Raw genomic sequence first — 16,514 nt, 5'->3', positions numbered from 1 at the left:
ATCTACTTTACTGTTCAATTCTCTAAGAAAGCTAAATAATTTATTCCACATTGTTTTTGGTTTTCCAGAAATGAATATAATGGCTGATATTTTCTTTTTTAAAAAATCAATTTTTATATTTCCACCATTTCCTTGGAAAGTTGCTAAAGGTAACTTTCTTCCTTCTATGAGGAAATACTGCGAATATACCTTTTATTATTTTTTTTAAACTTTCTATTTTATATTGGAGTATAACCGATTAACAGTGTTGTGACAAGGACTACCCTGGTGGAGCAGTGGTTAAGAATCCACCCGCCAGTGCAGGCAACACGGGTTCGAGCCCTGGTCGAGGAAGATCCCACATGCTGCAGAACAACTAAGCCCATGCACCACAACTACTGAGCCTGTGCTCTAGAGCCCGCGAGCCACAACTACTGAAGCCCGTGCACCTAGAGCCTGTGCTCCGCAACAAGAGAAGCCACTGCAATGAGAAGCCCGCGCACTGCAACGAAGCGTAGCCCCTGCTCGCCAGGACTAGAGAAAGCCGGCGTGAAGCAACGAAGACCCAACACAGCCAAATAAAGAAATAAATAAAATTTTTAAAGTAAATAAATAAATAATAACAATGTTGTGATAGTTTCAGGTACATAGCAAAGGGACTCAGCCATACATATACATGTATCCATTCTCGCTCAAACTCCCCTCCCATCCAGGCTGCCACATAACTTTGAGCAGAGTTCCCTGTGCTATACAGTAGATTATACCTAATAGTTAGAATTGTGAATACAATTTACTAATGTTTATGGCACTGAATAAAAGATAGACTGGAAGGATACTTGCAAATATTAATAATGGTTGTGCCTATGTGGTAGAATTCAATTTTTTTTAAAGTTCTTATTCATCTATATTTTCTAAACTTTTCTTTGGTTAACATATATTGCTCTTGTAATTAGAAAAAGTTACAGTAAAATGAGCTGGAAGTCAGCATCTGGGTTACTTTAGTTTAGGGCTCCTCTGAAATGCTGATACTTCACTACATTAAATCAACATATTTATGTTAACAGATCCCACATGAACAAAACGTTATTATTCTCTATGTTAATTCAGAGAGTTCATTCAACCTTTTAAAATTCTACTACTAATCCTCATGTGAGAAAAAACTTAACCTCTTCATTATAAATGACATACAATGGCAAAAACACCCCAGGTCTAAGAGATTGTCACTTAAACATCAGGAAGTCAGCAGAATACACATAATGCAAATCAAGGCTACTATTTAATTCAGAGAAGACTATCAAAGTGCACTTGATGGGAATCTCAAAAACAATGACACCAAATAAAATATATTTAGTAACTTATTACATGTGTCTTGACATTTTCAGACTTCGGGTGTTAAGCTCCCCTACTGCTCCTCTGAAAGCCTTGCTCTAGTTTGAAGTAGAGAATTCAAAACATCATGAACTTGTTCCAAATATGTTTTAAAACTGTTTCTGGGATTCCCTGGTGGTGCAGTGGTTAAGAATCTGCCTGCCATGCAGGGGACACGGGTTCGAGCCCTGGTCCAGGAAGATCCTACGTGCCGCAGAGCAACTAAGCCTGTGCACCACAACTACTGAGCCTGCTCTCTAGAGCCCGCGAGCCACAACTACTGAGCCTGAGTGCCACATCTACTGAAGCCCATGCGCCTAGAGCCCATGCTCTGCAACAAGAGAAGCCACCCAATGAGAAGACCAGGCACTGTAACGAAGAGTAGCCCCCGCTCGCCACAACTAGAAAAAGCCCGCGCGCAGCAACGAAGACCCAACGCAGCCAAAAATAAATAAATTTATTTTTTTTTAAAAAACTGTTTCCATTTTAATTAAATTATTGCTATTTAATAGTAATGCCCTTTATTTATTTATTTTTGGCTGCGTTGGGTCTTCCTTGCTGCGCGCAGGATTTCTCTAGTTGCAGCGAGCAGGGGCTACTCTTCATTGCAGTGAATGAGTGGCTTCTCTTATTGCAGAGCACGGACTCTAGGCACACGGGCTTCAGTAGTTGTGGCATGTGGGCTCAGTAGTTGTGGCTCACAGGCTCTAGAGCGCAGGCTCAGTAGTTGTGGCATACAGGCTTACTTGCTCCGCGGCATGTGGGATCTTCCCGGACCAGGGCTCGAACCCGTGTCCCCTGCATTGGTAGGCAGATTCTTAACCACTGTGCCACCAGGGAAGTCCCAGTAATGCTTCTTTAAATCACGTAACTGCTTCAATATTTTGCTATTAATCTTCAGGATGGTAATGATTGCTAATTTTACATGATATTCCATAATTAGACACTTGAAACCTTTGGCTTAAAATAAAACCACATTCTGTTTAAAGGCTAGGTAGGATATGATGCATTTCTGAGTTAAATGCTGGAATTATTTTTAAATGTATATTTAAAAGTTAAATTTCAGTATTTTGATAAAGGAGGTAATAGAATTTTTTCAGGCTATATACTACAAAAGTCCTAGGAACCATCCCTTACAGTTTTATTTGGAAAATTCTTTGGCTGAAAAGCATTCGCCTCAAGATAACTCTCTCTTATTTATTTATTTATTTTTGGCTGCGTTGGATCTTCGTTGCTGCGCCCGGGTTTTCTCTAGTTGCGTTGAGTGGGGGCCACTCTTCGTTGCAGTGCGCGGGCTTCTCATTGCAGTGGCTTCTCTTGTGAAGCACGGGCTCTAGGTGCGCGGGTATCAGTTAGTTGTGGCACGTGGGCTCAGTAGTTGTGGCTCGCGGGCTTAGCTTCTCCGCGGCATGTGGGATCTTCCCAGACAGGGCTCGAACCCGTGTCCCCTGCTTTGGCAGGAGGATTCTTAACCACGGCACCACCAAGAAAGTCCCAAGATAACTCTCTTTGAAGATAGGAGATTAACTTAAAATGTTTTTTTCTAAGAAAACAGAACCAGCAAGAGTCACAACTAAAGATTTCACTGTATACTGTTAGCTGGTGGGAGGGGTGCAGTGAGACGAACTAATAAAAGGGGTTTGTGTTTTGCCCACCCCCACAAGATAATTTAAACACACACCCAAGCCTAAACCCTTTACTTAAAAAACATTCACCCGAAAAAGTGGCTTTAAACTTGGTTACTTTTGTTCTCCATAGTTTTCAACTTAAATACATTGTTTCCCTCGAGATCAGTTTTGCAAGATTCTAATTATTAGACAGCACATAAAAACTTTGATTTTATGCCTTTCTAAAATTGCAAAACGTACATACTCAAATTTTTCTTCCCCTTTTTTAGTAGCATTATCCTTATTGTAGGAACTTTGTCTTTAAATACTCTCACTAACCATAATTTGTTAAGGCAGAATCTCTAACAGAAGTTCTGCAAACTCAAGGGACTCTTGATCTGGTCATTTCCAAGCCTCAAATGACAGTACAGCCTTGTTAGCAGGGGTAGAATTCTATTGCTTGCTAGAACTTCAACAGCCTCGAGATAACTAAGAGTTCCTGCTAGTAATCTGGCACCAACTCAAAATTCCCACCAGGAAGAAAGATCTCCCTGAGGTGGGACCCACTGAGTGGCTCCTCCCACAGCGATGACCTGGACTGACCTCGGACTCGGTGTGGTCAATGGCTCCCTAGCACCTGCGGGCGAGTTAGCAAGCGCTCACGATGATAAAATGCCAAATTGCAACCGCCACGTCAGTCTTTTGGAGCCCCGAAAGGTGCCTTTTTCGCAAACAAGCTCCCTCTTTTAAACCTTACATCTCTGAGGCTTTGAATATGTTACCCGGCTAACGAATATAGGAAGACAATTACTCCACTGGGGAAACGAAGGTACTTCAAAAGGAAGAGTGGCAAGGAAACAAAGCTCAGACTGGAAAAGTGGCAAGCCTCCATGCCCTGCCAAGACGACCTTACTTAACCTTCTGGATTTCAAAAACAGGGTTGGGTGGAAGTGGATTACATGGCAAGGTAAAGAGCTTGGGGTGGGAGGGGGGGCGGGTTAAGAACCTACAACTCTGGCAGTAATTTCCATCACACTCCTAAAGGAAGAGGAAAGGAGAACAAAACAATAGGCACCTTAAGAGAGTAAATGCGGTTACTATGGTTACCACGCTCCAAGCTCAATTCTGCAAATGAAGACAGAGCGGTACGCCAAGGCCCTTTCTTTGTCTGTATCCATACATGGAGGACCAACCCAGCAGCCAGCCCCGCCAGCCCGAGCAGAGGCTGGTGTCGAGGACCAAGGGCAGCGTACCAAATAAAGAACACCTTTATTTTGGCTTAGTAAGCAAGAACTGCAGGCAGTTCCTGATGGAAGCCAGCGCGGCCATCACCCAGTCCTTCGGCCAGGGCTGTTTCCCCCACTTGGGAGAAGGCTCCAACACACTCCAGTCACCGATTCCAGTCTGGGGTCCTGGCACAGGCAGGGGTGGAAGGGGGCCAACGAGACACGGTGCAACCTTAGCCCTGAGACACAAAGGGAAGGCCAATCTTCAGGAAACCCGCGGGACGTAATTAATAACCCCTCAAGAGGCTACAGTTTTCGCGAGAGGGAATAGAGGACACAGTGAGTAGGGCACAACCGAGGTGTTCAGACGCACCTCACCATCAAAGACACTACCACAAGCTGCGCGGAAAATCGCGGCCAACCCAGTGCGCAGGCGCGCGGAGCAGCGACTCCAGAGCTTTAGGCCTGCCCCTCCCCCACTACTCTCAAAAGGCCAGGGGAGTTGGCTCAACGCGCTTGCGCAACGACGGAACGTTGGGGGAGGGGAGAAAAACCTATTCCCTTCATTGTGAGAGAACCGCCCCGCCCCGCAAGGCGAGCGCGCGCGCGCACACCTACGACTCTCACACTCGTACACTCGGGCGTTGAGCTTGCCGCCCAGTGCGTCGCGCATGCTCCGGGAGGAAGGTGGTGTCGGAGCCTACGGCTTTTTGCTGAGTTTCCCTGAGAAGTTTCTGGAAAGACGGAGCTCAGGGGAAGCTGGGGGATGGGGAGGGCAGGGAAACGAGCGTTTGAGAGAACGAAAAGCGAAAAATCCAAAGCACACCGCCACCACCCTGCCTCCATCAAGCCACGACCAAAGCAAAGCCCAAGCCCACCGAGACCCTTACGCCAGGGGAAAAAGCAAGGGGACCACAGCAACCGCTCCTTCCTGTACCTGTGCCCAGCCCCCGAGGCCCCTCACCACAGGGAGAAGGGAGAGGGCAGGGGGGAACGATGAAAAACCTAAAACGCTCACTGGATGTTTGCGTGGTGGAGGGAAAGCCGACATCCGCGCTCTGGAGCTGCCCGCGCACGACGGGCCACCAGCGGCTCTTCGCTGCGCTCTCGGGTGTGGGCTCAGTGCGTTGGGGTCGACGTGGCTGCTGAAGGAGTGGTCTGGGGCTTTGGCCCCTGGTTCCTTAGTTCCCCCTCATTTGGGGGCTTCTTTGATCATCCCTTTCCTCTCTTTGGTGACCTGGAGCTAAAGTTGCGAGTGTGGAGACCCTAGAAAAGGTTGCTCCCTCCCCGCGCCCTGCCCGAGGGGCGACCTGAGCGGGCAAGGGTCGCCCGGCAGGTGTGCCACGCTCAGTTCTTTCCAGTTTGTACCCCCTTAAATAAGAGACTCCTTAAGAGGGGCCCGTTTGGAAGAGCAGAGGCAGTCCGGGCATAAAGCCGCTGCGTCGTTTGGACTCGAGGCGGGGTGGCCGACGGTGCTGCCCGGCGGGGCGCCGCGGGGAGGCCGTGGTGTCTCCGTGCGGCTAAGGAGGCGCGCCGAGGCCCCTGAGTGCCATCAGGAGAAAGCTCGGCCTGGCATTGCTGCGCTGTGGGGGAGGGGTCCGCGGCGCCTTTCATTTCTTCGCCTGGGCCCGCTCGGGCTGCCATTTTGTGGTGTGGCCGCCATTTCGCGCAGCCGCAGGGGTGGGGGGGAGGGGCGGGGCCGGCGAGCGCGCGCGGGCAGCCTCCGGCAGCGAAGGCGGGCGAATGCCCTTTGTTCTTCGCCTCTGGGCTCTGGGCTCGGCTCGGGCTGTGCCGCGACCCGCCCCGGACACGCGCCGGGTGCGCGCGGCGTGTGAACCTCTGAAAAGCTCCGAGAGGTGTGCACGGAGTCCCGAATTCTTTCTGCTCTCTAAGCCCTTGAAAAGTGGGATTGCTCACCCCCACCCTTGCAGTGTGAAAGGGATCGATTTTACAAGGTAGTGCTCAGAACTGGAGCGTGGGAAGCTGTAATTTCACCCTGAGAGTGGAGGCGCTTTCTGCAGCCCTGTGCTGCCGGGGGTACTAAGGCCGCTGGAATGCCATGCCTTGAATCACAGTGGCGTTCCGCAAATAGAAGTTAAAACTGCGGAGCTGGGAGACCCAACAAAGGTGCTAAACGCCAGTGTAACCGAGAGGTTGGTCTCTTTAAAAAAAAAAAAAGTAGTGTCTTTGGAGGGCTGTCAGCTGTAGGAGAAACGAGACGTTGCTTTTCATTGGCTGGCTGTGAAGCACGCACTGCGCAACTATTTTCAGATCAGGTTTTATAGCCCATTTATATCTGAGCTATAAACTGGAACAATAGATTGGAATGTCTTATTTCTGTCTATTGAGAATATCTTCCATTTGACTTCTTTTTAAAATCCTTTGTGAGTATGTGAATAACAAATTGACTCAGTAAAATCTCCGTTCTGTGCCTTCCAGTATCATTTGAAATCCTGAAAGAGCTATTTTCCTGATTTCAAGGAACATATTTAAATATGAATCTTGGCATTGTTAATCTTAACTTTGCGACACGAATCAACAAAGCCAGGAAATTCAACAGTAATGCTGCTGAATTTGTCTTCTAGACTTGCTTTTTGTACAAGGTATTTTTGTTTTTAACTTTTTTTTTTTTCCACAGTAGCCTGAGTTCATAATTTAAACAGGCTTTTCTGGCTCAAGTTTTTTGGTGTCACAGCTACAGTAGGTTTTTCTTTCTTCTTCTTACTACGTTTAATTATAGGCGGCTATCTGTTTCAGTAATGGGGGGGTAAGCCATAATGATAGGATGGAAATGTAAAAAATATATTTGTTGTTGAGGGAACAGATCAGGATTTGATGGCTTCCAGATGAAAGATGTGTCTGAGGAGTGGATGTTAGATTCCAAATTTTATTTCAGTTCCAGTATGACTAAAAGCACTGCACAGAGTTTTGATTTTTTATACCCAAGATTTCTGTAAAGCAGAATACTGTACATTCTTTTGGTTGTGAGAGTTTATGAAACATTTTTTTTCCTTTTTAAATTCAATTTTATATTGGGGTATAGTTGATTTACTGAAATGTATATTTTTAAATTATTTATTTATTTTTGTCTGTGCTGGGGTCTTCGTTGCTGCACACGGGCTTTCTCTAGTTGCAGCGAGCGGGGGCTAGTCTTAGTTGTGGGGCGCAGGCTTCTCATTGCAGTGGCTTCTCGTTGCGGTGCACGGGCTCTAGGCACGCAGGCTTAAGTAGTTGTGGCACGTGGGCTCAGTAGTTGTGGCTCCCGGGCTCTAGAGCGCAGGCTCAGTAGTTGTGGCACACAGGCTTACTTGCTCCGGGGCATGTGGGATCTTCCCAGACCAGGGCTTGAACCCATGTCCCCTGCATTGGCAGGCGGATTCTTAACCACTGCGCCACCAGGGAGGTCCCTGAAATGTGTTATTTTTAAATGCTGTTACTTTTTGCCTACACAACCAAAATTAAATAGTATGAAACTATTAGTTTTATTGGGAAATTAGAATATGGTATCCTAATAATGCAAACAAAATATCATGCCCCTAATTAGCCAAGCAGTTGAAATTCAGAGAATGATCGCACAACCTTTCTTTCACTTTGTACAGACATAGAAGTATGTTTAAACAATTCTAATTCGAATTTTTTAAATTTATAAAACGAGTACTTATTTCACATCTTTAGCTATTACATTTAACACAAAAGCACATCGTTTTTTTACACAAAAATGTTTGCAATTCGTATATATATATATATTTTGCAGTAATCCCATTCATTTTATTTTATTTGTTTATTTTTGGCTGCATTGGGTCTTCGTTGTTGGGTCTTCGTTGCTACACGTGGGCTTTCTCTAGTTGCAGTGAGCGGGGGCTACTCTTTGTTGTGGTGTGTGGGCTTCTTATTGTCGTGGCTTCTCTTGTTGCAGAGCTCAGGCTCTAGGCGCGCAGGCTTCAGTAGTTGTGGCGCACGGGCTTAGTTGCTCCGCGGCATGTGGGATCTTCCCAGACCAGGGCTCAAACCCGTGTCCTCTGCATTTGCATGCAGGCGGATTGTCAACCACTGTGCCACCAGGGAAGTCCCACAATTGGTATATTCTTAAGAGTAGGTAGTATCTATGTATGTACTATATGATTCCAACTGTATCCTAGAAAAAGCGAAACTATGAAGACAGTAAAAAGATTAGTGGTTGCCAAGGGTTAGTGGAGAGGGATGAATGAATAGGCAGAGCACAGGGGCTTTTTAGGGCAGTGATACAATGGTGGGTATGTGTCATTATATGTTTGTCAAAGCCCATAGATTTACAGTACCAAGAGTGAACCCTAATGTAAACTGTGGACTTCGGGTGATGATGTGTCAATGTACACTCATCAAATGTAACAAATTTACTGCTCCGATGTGGGATGTTGGTAGTTGGAGAGGCTGTGTGTGTTGAGGGCACGGGGTATATAGGAACTCTGTACTTTTTGCTCTATTTTGCTGTGAACCTAAAACTGCTCTAAAAAATGGTTAACTTAAAAAGTGATACCACTTAAAAAAAAAAAAAAGTAGGTAGTGTCTTGCACTGTTCACTTCTCCCTTATGACCAATGCCATACATTTGCAAAACAGTCGAACAGAAATTCAGGAATAACTCTCTTCCCCATTCTCCCCTTCTATTGTTGGCCTCAAAACATTTTCCAACTTTTCATAGTCTCATAATCTGCCCCAGGAGTGAAAATACTTTTGTATATGTAGTCCTGAGTCTCTTCACTTTGTCGAAGCAGGCAGGACTAGTGAATTCCAGGATTACCAATCCATTGTTCCTTTAGTTTTTCTTTCTTATTCTAAAACAGGTTTTGAATTAATTTGTAGCAGTTTGTGTTCCCTGAAAGAAATTAAGTGTTAACCAAAACCTTTAATTATACCCAGATCCTTAAGACAGCTGGTGTAGAATTGAAGTGGTATGTGCTAGGCCTCTTTGGCTCATGCCTTTGATTTTATCTTTTGGCATTTGGTGAAGCCTGTGTGCAACTTTTCTAAACAACATATAGAAATATTAAATATCTCTATTCATTGTTCCAGGAAAGGATAGCTTTTCATGTCAAACTCTGGCATAGAAGCAAATTTAAAACAATAATAACCTTTTCCTGGAAAAGATAAATGATCTTCTTTAAAGACTTTAGTAATATGAGAAGTTTTTCAAAATATTTTTGGCCGTAGTTAAGCACTCCCACATGCTGTAATAGTCTCTTCCCTTCTGAGGCAAAGCTGAGAAGTTCAGCACTTCAGAAGTACTGGAGTTCAAAGAACAAATCCTTGCCGCCAACAGTATATTTTTTAGAAAAATAGAAATATATCTCTACAAATTAAAAATACTCCTGAACAGCCCAACATTTGTTTGTCCTGCCAGAGTATATATGGTCATCCCTAAAACAAGACAATTGTGCAGATTATATGAAACCTGTAGGCTTATCATTTTGGCATCACAGTTTTAAATGGCCAAGTTAGACAACACATCAAAAAGACTTCTAAAGTCAGGGTCTTTACTCAACAGATAATTTTTGAGCATCACCCTTGTGCCAGGTCCTATTCTAAATACTTAAGATATGTTGCAGAATAAAACAAATACCTGTTCTCATGAAGCTTATTGTGGGGGAGAGGGGAAGAAGAGGCAATAAATATAATAAAAAGGAAATTAAATAATAGCAGTAAGATGGTGAAATATAAAGATAAGAGAGAGGAAGCATGTGTTGCCATTTCAAATGGGGCAACCAGGGTAGGCCTCAAGAAAATACTGAAGACTTGAAGGAGCTAAGGGAGCAAACTGTGGATATCTAGGGAAGAGATTCCAGGGAGAGGGAACAGCAAGTCCAAAGACCCTGAGGTAGGAGCATGACGGGCACATGAAAAGCAGCAGGGTAAACCAGTGTGGCTGAAACAGAATGAGCAAGGGAGAGAGTATAAGATATGATGGATGTCAAAGAGGTAAAGGGAGTGAGAGGCAGATCTACACTACCTGGTAGGCCATAGCAGGAACGCTTTGGCTTTTAATTGGTGAGGTGTTGCATGGTATGACTTAGGTTTTGAGAAGCGTTGAGAATAAGAGATGAAGGATAGGGGCTTCCCTGGTGGCGCAGTGGTTAAGAGTCCGCCTGCCAATGAAGGCGACACTTGTTCGAGCCCTGGTCTGGGAAGATCCCACATGCCGCGGAGCAACTAAGGCTGTGTGCCACAACTACTGAGCCCACGCACCTAGAGCCCCTGCTCCACAGCAAGAGAAGCGACTGCGATGCGAATCCCTCGCACCGCAACGAAGAGTAGCCCCTGCTTACCGCAACTAGAGGAAGCCCATGCACAGCAACAAAGACCCAGTGCAGCCAAAGATAAAATAAATAAATTAAAAAAAAAAATCAAGGATAGAAGCAGGAACCTAGAAAGGAGGCTCTTTCAGTAACCCAAATGAAAAATAAGAGAGCTTTAATGACTAAGGGATCCTGGATATATTTTGAAGGTAAATCCAAGAGGACTTTTTGAAGGATTGAATATAGAGTTCATAAAAGGTGTCAAGGATGAGCCTGAGGTTTTTCACCTGGGCAACGAGAAAGATCAAGTTGCAGTCATCTGAAATAGGAAACACTAGACAGAACAATTATCCAGGGGAATATTAAGAGTTCAGTTTTGGACATGTTCAATTTGAGATATTTATTAAATATTCAAATGGAGACATTAGGTAGGCTGTTGGATATGAGTCTAGTTCAGGATGAAGTTCTGAAGATGTGTTTTACATATATATATATATATATATATAAAATGCATAATCGTGTGTACGTGTGTATTTGGGAGTTGTTAGCATATAAATGGCATTTAAAGTCTGAAACGGAATGACATCACCAAGAGAGTAAGTGTAGATACAGAAGGAAAGAGAACCAGGAAAGCCCTGAGGCATTTCTCACTTAAGAGGTCTCAGAAGCAAGGAACTTGCAGAGCAACTGAGTAGGAACAAACCAGTTAGGCAGGAGGAAAGCCAAGAGATGAGTAGTGTCCTGGAATTCAGGTGAAGAAAATATCTGAAGGAGGAGGAAGTGATCAACTGTGGAATGCTGCTGAGAGGTTAAGGTGAGGCCTGAGAATTGACTCTTGGAGCAATGTGGAGGTCACTGGTGATCTTGGCAAGAGCAGTTTTAATGGAGCAGAAGGGACAAAAGCTTGATTGGACTGGGTTGAAAAAAAAAATTAGTATATGAAGTCTGACCTTTGGAAAAGTACTACAGTGGACTTGGAGAGAAAGATGCCAGGGACTATGGTGATATAAAGTACTGTCAGTTTCAAAAAGTTCCTGGATCAGTGCAAGAATCAGAAACTCAAAACCTTTAGGCTTTTGGAAGAGTTATTACACTCTCAAGATACGGCCTGCTGCTAGCCTTGTATCTGTTCCATAATGATCTGAATAATGCACGATTTCTTTGAGAAAGAATACTATCTTATGAAATCTGAAAATCCTGAACTTGGAATTTGGTCAGTACTTAGAAGAATTTGGTTAGTAGGACGAAGAATCTAGCAGAGAGATTTTCCTGGAATTTATATAAGTATTGATGCTCACCAGTGGTCTGAGGTGATTCAGCCAGCCAGTCGTGCAGTGCTTAGAGATGCAACAAGGCAGACTTTACCCTGGTTTCTCAAGTGTATACTTCAATAATTGCTGATGACTTTGCAACTTTTGTTGGACTTCCTGTAAAAGTATTAGAACAATGATAACAAACTGACTCCATCACAAGAATGGTAATGCCCTAGAAGGTAAGTGCCCAGAAGTTTCCTTTTAACAGGTTTTCTCCACCTGTCATATTGGAGCCTGCTGTAGTTCCCCAATGAACAACAGTTAACTAGTTTTGCTACATGCTTTATTTGAAAATGTGTTTATCATCCTGGGCTCAAGCTCCACCTTCAGAATCTTGTGTTCTGATAAATACAGACATTAAAATTTTTACTTTCAACTGTATTACTTTATCATTCCTTATTGGAGCTTGTGATAAAATATAAAGTATTATGTATATTTTATCCTGAAACATTTATGCTTAATAATTGTTGAAACAATTTCTACTTATGAAGCCTAGCTCATTATGTAGTTTATATTTTCTAATTACTCTCTTGTACTAGCACAGACTATACTTCCATCAATTCATACTGATTTGTACTGGTAAGAGAGTCATTCAGGGGTTGAAGGGAGACTGTCTCCCTAGAATGGAATATCAGAATTCCAGGGATTCTGATATGTCTGCTTTGTAGGACTTTTCTCATACCTCCTGAGAATCCCTGATGTGGAACTTAAAATATAACTGAGGAACAAAAGACCACTTCCTTAACAAACCAGTTAGTTGACTTGAGATGTATTTCTGATGGTATGAGTGCATCAGTTGCTGGTGTGGAGGATATGTCATGAAAAATCGACTTCCTTGGAAGGTCCAAGAATACTATTTTTTTAAAAAAAGATTTCTTACTTTGAAAAAGTGTAGGATCCCTTGTATTGAAACTATATGTGGAAATATTATGCTGGATGTTTCTAGCCAATGGTTAACAGTTCTCCCTTTTGGAGAAATATAAAACCAGTTTTGTTTTGTTTGTTTGTTTTTGTTACAAGTCCTCTGAATATTCAAACTTACTTATCTTCATGTGAAACATTCCTAGTTCATTTATTCTGTATCTGTTCCATAAATACTTATTTGACTTATAAATTAGAGAATGGGAGCAGTTTGCTGTGAAAGAAGAGAAGAAAAATGGAGTGGTCACTGGTAAGGGGAGAGTGGCTGGGGGGGAAGTAGGATTGAGAGATTGTTTTTATTTTATTTATTCTTTTTCTTTTTGGCCTCACTGCACGGCTTGCAGATCTTAGTTCCCCAACCAGGGATTGAACCCACACCCTCGGCAGTGAAAGTGTGGCGTCCTAACCACTGGACCGCCAAGGAATTCCCGAGAAGTTTGTTTTTAAGGGGGAAGAATTTCAATACTTTTTTTTTTAAGACTTATTTTATTTATTTATTTTTGGCTGCGTCGAGTCTTAGTTGCAGCGTGCGGGATCTTTTGTTGTGGCGCGCAGGCTTCTATCTAGTTGTGGCATGCAGGTTTTTTCTCTCTCTAGTTGAGGTGCGTGAGCTCAGTAGTTGTGGCACTCGGGCTTAGTTGCCCAGCGGTATGTGGGATCTTAGTTCCCTGACTAGGGATCGAACCCACTTTTCTCCATTGGAAGGAGGATTCTCAACCACTGGACTACCAAGGAAGTCCCAAGGAATTGACCTTAGCTGGGAGTATAAAATAGTTGATCTAGTGAAAGACCAGGAGCTGGAATGTATGGGAGCAAATGCTGGTGAGCAAGTCTATACAAGAAATGCCACTACTGTACTAAGAGACAGAGTCGAGATAAGTAAGTTTTCCATGCTCCGTTTTTCCAGCTGAGGATGGGAACAGTCAAAAGGTTTTGGATTTACTTTCTATGGTCTTGGGCAAATCACAGACATTTTTTGCAGGCCCTTGGTGTGTTTTATTTTCCACTGAATGGTCATTATCTAAAAGAGTGTCTGGCAAACAATAGCTATTCAATAGATATTCACTGAATTAATTTTTGGAAATTAATCTATTAAAGAACTGTACTATGTGTGCCGTACCTACCCCACAGGGTTGTTCTGAAGACCCGATGAAACGAGAGAGTGGATGTAAAAGTACTTTATAATCTGAGAAATGCTACTGAAATCCAAGGTATTATGTTAGAAAGAGTTGGAGTAAAGTCCACTGAGTTTTTGACTCCTTAAATGAGAAATACAATATAAATATGGAAACAGAGTCATTGTTAGTTTGGATTTTTTTTTTCCTTTGAGGGATATACCAAGACCTAAAGATTCTGTCAACTGGTTTGAAATTCAAAGGTGGAATACAACCTTTGTATTTGAATTTGTAAAATAGGATTTGATCCTATAAACCATGTAACATTACAGAACTGACAAAAATATACAAAGGCCAGAAAACCCAAACCATCTAAGGCAATTAGCTTTATGCAATGTCGTAAATTAAGTTCCAAGTTATATTTACAATACTGGGCATATGAGTGGTATAATACCTCTCTTTTTCTTTTCTTTCTTCCTGTCTTTGTTTTATTTTCTGGTAATTTATAAGTTCCAAAGTAAATACAGTATTGGAGTTGTGGATTTACTTTTCTAGGTAAAAGAAAAAAGGTTTAAACATAATGATATTTCTGCTGAGGATTTCTTAACATACTCCAAGTACACCAGACTATTTTCATGATAATTCTGTATGGTCTTCCCACATTATAGGACTGATTTGGACCAGAGTTGTGACTGAAAAAAAAAAAAATCCCGTTCAGTTCATTTCCATTTTCTTATCATTCCAGGGACTAAAGTAAGTAATACACTTAATTGCTAGAGTTTGAAAGCAATTCCCTATATGCTGAAGTTTTATTCCTAGGAGAAGCCCTAATCGTTGGTCCTGATGGAATACCTGCAAGGAGAGTGAATCAGCTCATGCCATCATTTTCAATTTTTCATCGTTATCTCTGGTGATTAGATATTACATAATTAACCAAGGTCATACAAGAGGATTCAGTGGAGCACTTTAGGATTAAATTTAGGAATTAGACATTAGGAACTCATTGGGGTTCCCATAAGTGTTTTTAAGTATTGCAGTATTGGGATGCTTAATTAGGCTACCAGCCTAGTTCCTGCTGTTACCCAGCACCAGGCCTTTTAGGATTACTTAGAAAAAATGCTCAGTTCTCAGAAAATCTCAGAAGTCAAGCTCAGGCTGAGGAAAATATTTGCTGAGTAATACAATTCAGTCCCCTCCCCTGTAAAGTCGGGAGTGCCATATGTGTGTTTCTAATTAGCCCCACCAGATTTCTTCCAGGCGTGATTATGTGTCATGAAACTAACCATTCTGCCTCTGAGGAGTTATGCATTCTTGGGGAGATTTCTCCTACACCATCTGATGTGATAGTCTGCCTATACAGGTTCCTGTGGCCCAGTTCTAGGTCACGTTGAAAGACTGTGCCACCTGGTCTTAACCTACTTTTTTTTCCCATGACACCTCAGTAAACAACAACAGTGGTGACATCCACAAAATATATCTGCCCTCACAGTAACACCAGTCTATCTTGCATCTTGCACAGGGCACCTTTTAATATGAAGGATCTTACATACCACTGCAAATTTTTTTTTTTTTTTTTTGTGGTACGCGGGCCTCTCACTGCTGTGGCCTCTCCCGTTGCAGAGCACAGGCTCCGGACGCGCAGGCTCAGTGGCCATGGCTCACGGGCCCAGCCGCGGATCTTCCGGACCGGGTCACGAACCCGTGTCCCCTGCATCGGCAGGCGGACTCTCAACCACTGCGCCACCAGGGAAGCCCTGCAAATATTAATGATACTTCATAGATACTAGGCTGTAAGCCTCACTAGACACATTTTATGATTAGACATCCCCCAAATGAAGAGATGGAACCCCTTCTTCAGCCCACTCAGAACGAGGACAAATCTGGGTCATGAGCACAGCTCCACTCGCCTACTTAAAACTGTCCCTAGGGCTCGAGGAGAACTAATTTCCACTCCATGTTCCCCCAATACTCAGAAAATAGATTTTTTTTTTTTAATGTGTGGGTGCTTCTCTCTTAAATGCCTACCTTTGTTTCGCTGCCGATTTGGCTTTTGTTCTTTCAATTCCAGCTAGATGTGGAGATTTTCTGAGCGTGAACTCACCTTTGGCAATTTGTCCAAAAAAAAACTGAAAATGCCTTACATTTGCACTAGTATGTATGCATGTCATCATCAAAAGCAACTCAGGCCCTTTTTGACCTGCTTTCTTTTTTCCTTTTTTTTTTTGTTTTAAGTCGGGACAATATACTCTATTTTGGTTATTTCTTGGATAAGAGGTTGCACTCTGGAGTCACCTTAACCATTGCTGCCCTCTCGAGGTTGCAGATTGCAGCCGCCCCTACTGAAACCTAGGTTAGGCCTGCGGGTGAGAAGCAGATATGCAAGTAAAAGGACCAAGCAGACATTATCATGATAAACTGAGAAGCTTTTGCTTTTATGTGATGGTGTAGTGAAAAGAACACTTAACAGGGCACCGCTGAGTTCTCATTTAGGCCACTGGCGGACTGTGTGATCTCAGGCCCGTCATTTCTTTGTGCCTCAATTCCCTACCAATAGAATGGGAACGACTGGTCAGTGCAGGAGTCAGCCAACATTTCCTGTAAAAGAGCTTGGTGGGTCACTTGTCATTGTGGCAGCTCTGTCGTTGTAGCTCAAAAGCAGCCATAGACAAAATGTACGCAAATGAGGGTGGAGGTGTTCTGAAAAAACTTTATTT

The 16,514-nt window shown here is 43.3% G+C and overlaps 1 protein-coding gene and 1 pseudogene across 1 annotated transcript in view; one reads left to right on the top strand and one right to left on the bottom strand.

The window, feature by feature from the left end:
* SPEN (spen family transcriptional repressor) overlaps positions 1-5,284 on the bottom strand; it is a 93,745-nt gene extending 88,461 nt beyond the window's left edge. The window contains exon 1 of the mRNA XM_060015026.2: positions 5,199-5,284. The gene's annotated coding sequence lies outside the window, so the exon portion shown is untranslated. The remainder of the gene's footprint in view (positions 1-5,198) is intronic.
* A 6,153-nt stretch (positions 5,285-11,437) lies between these two features.
* LOC132438951 (COP9 signalosome complex subunit 8 pseudogene) lies at positions 11,438-11,940 on the top strand (annotated as a pseudogene).
* The last annotated feature ends 4,574 nt before the right edge of the window (positions 11,941-16,514 follow it).

The sequence above is a fragment of the Delphinus delphis genome, chromosome 1 (assembly GCF_949987515.2).
Source record: "Delphinus delphis chromosome 1, mDelDel1.2, whole genome shotgun sequence".
In the NCBI taxonomy this organism is placed as follows: domain Eukaryota; kingdom Metazoa; phylum Chordata; class Mammalia; order Artiodactyla; family Delphinidae; genus Delphinus; species Delphinus delphis.
Note: the sequence above shows the minus strand (reverse complement) of the source record. Positions and strands in the feature narration are given on the sequence as shown.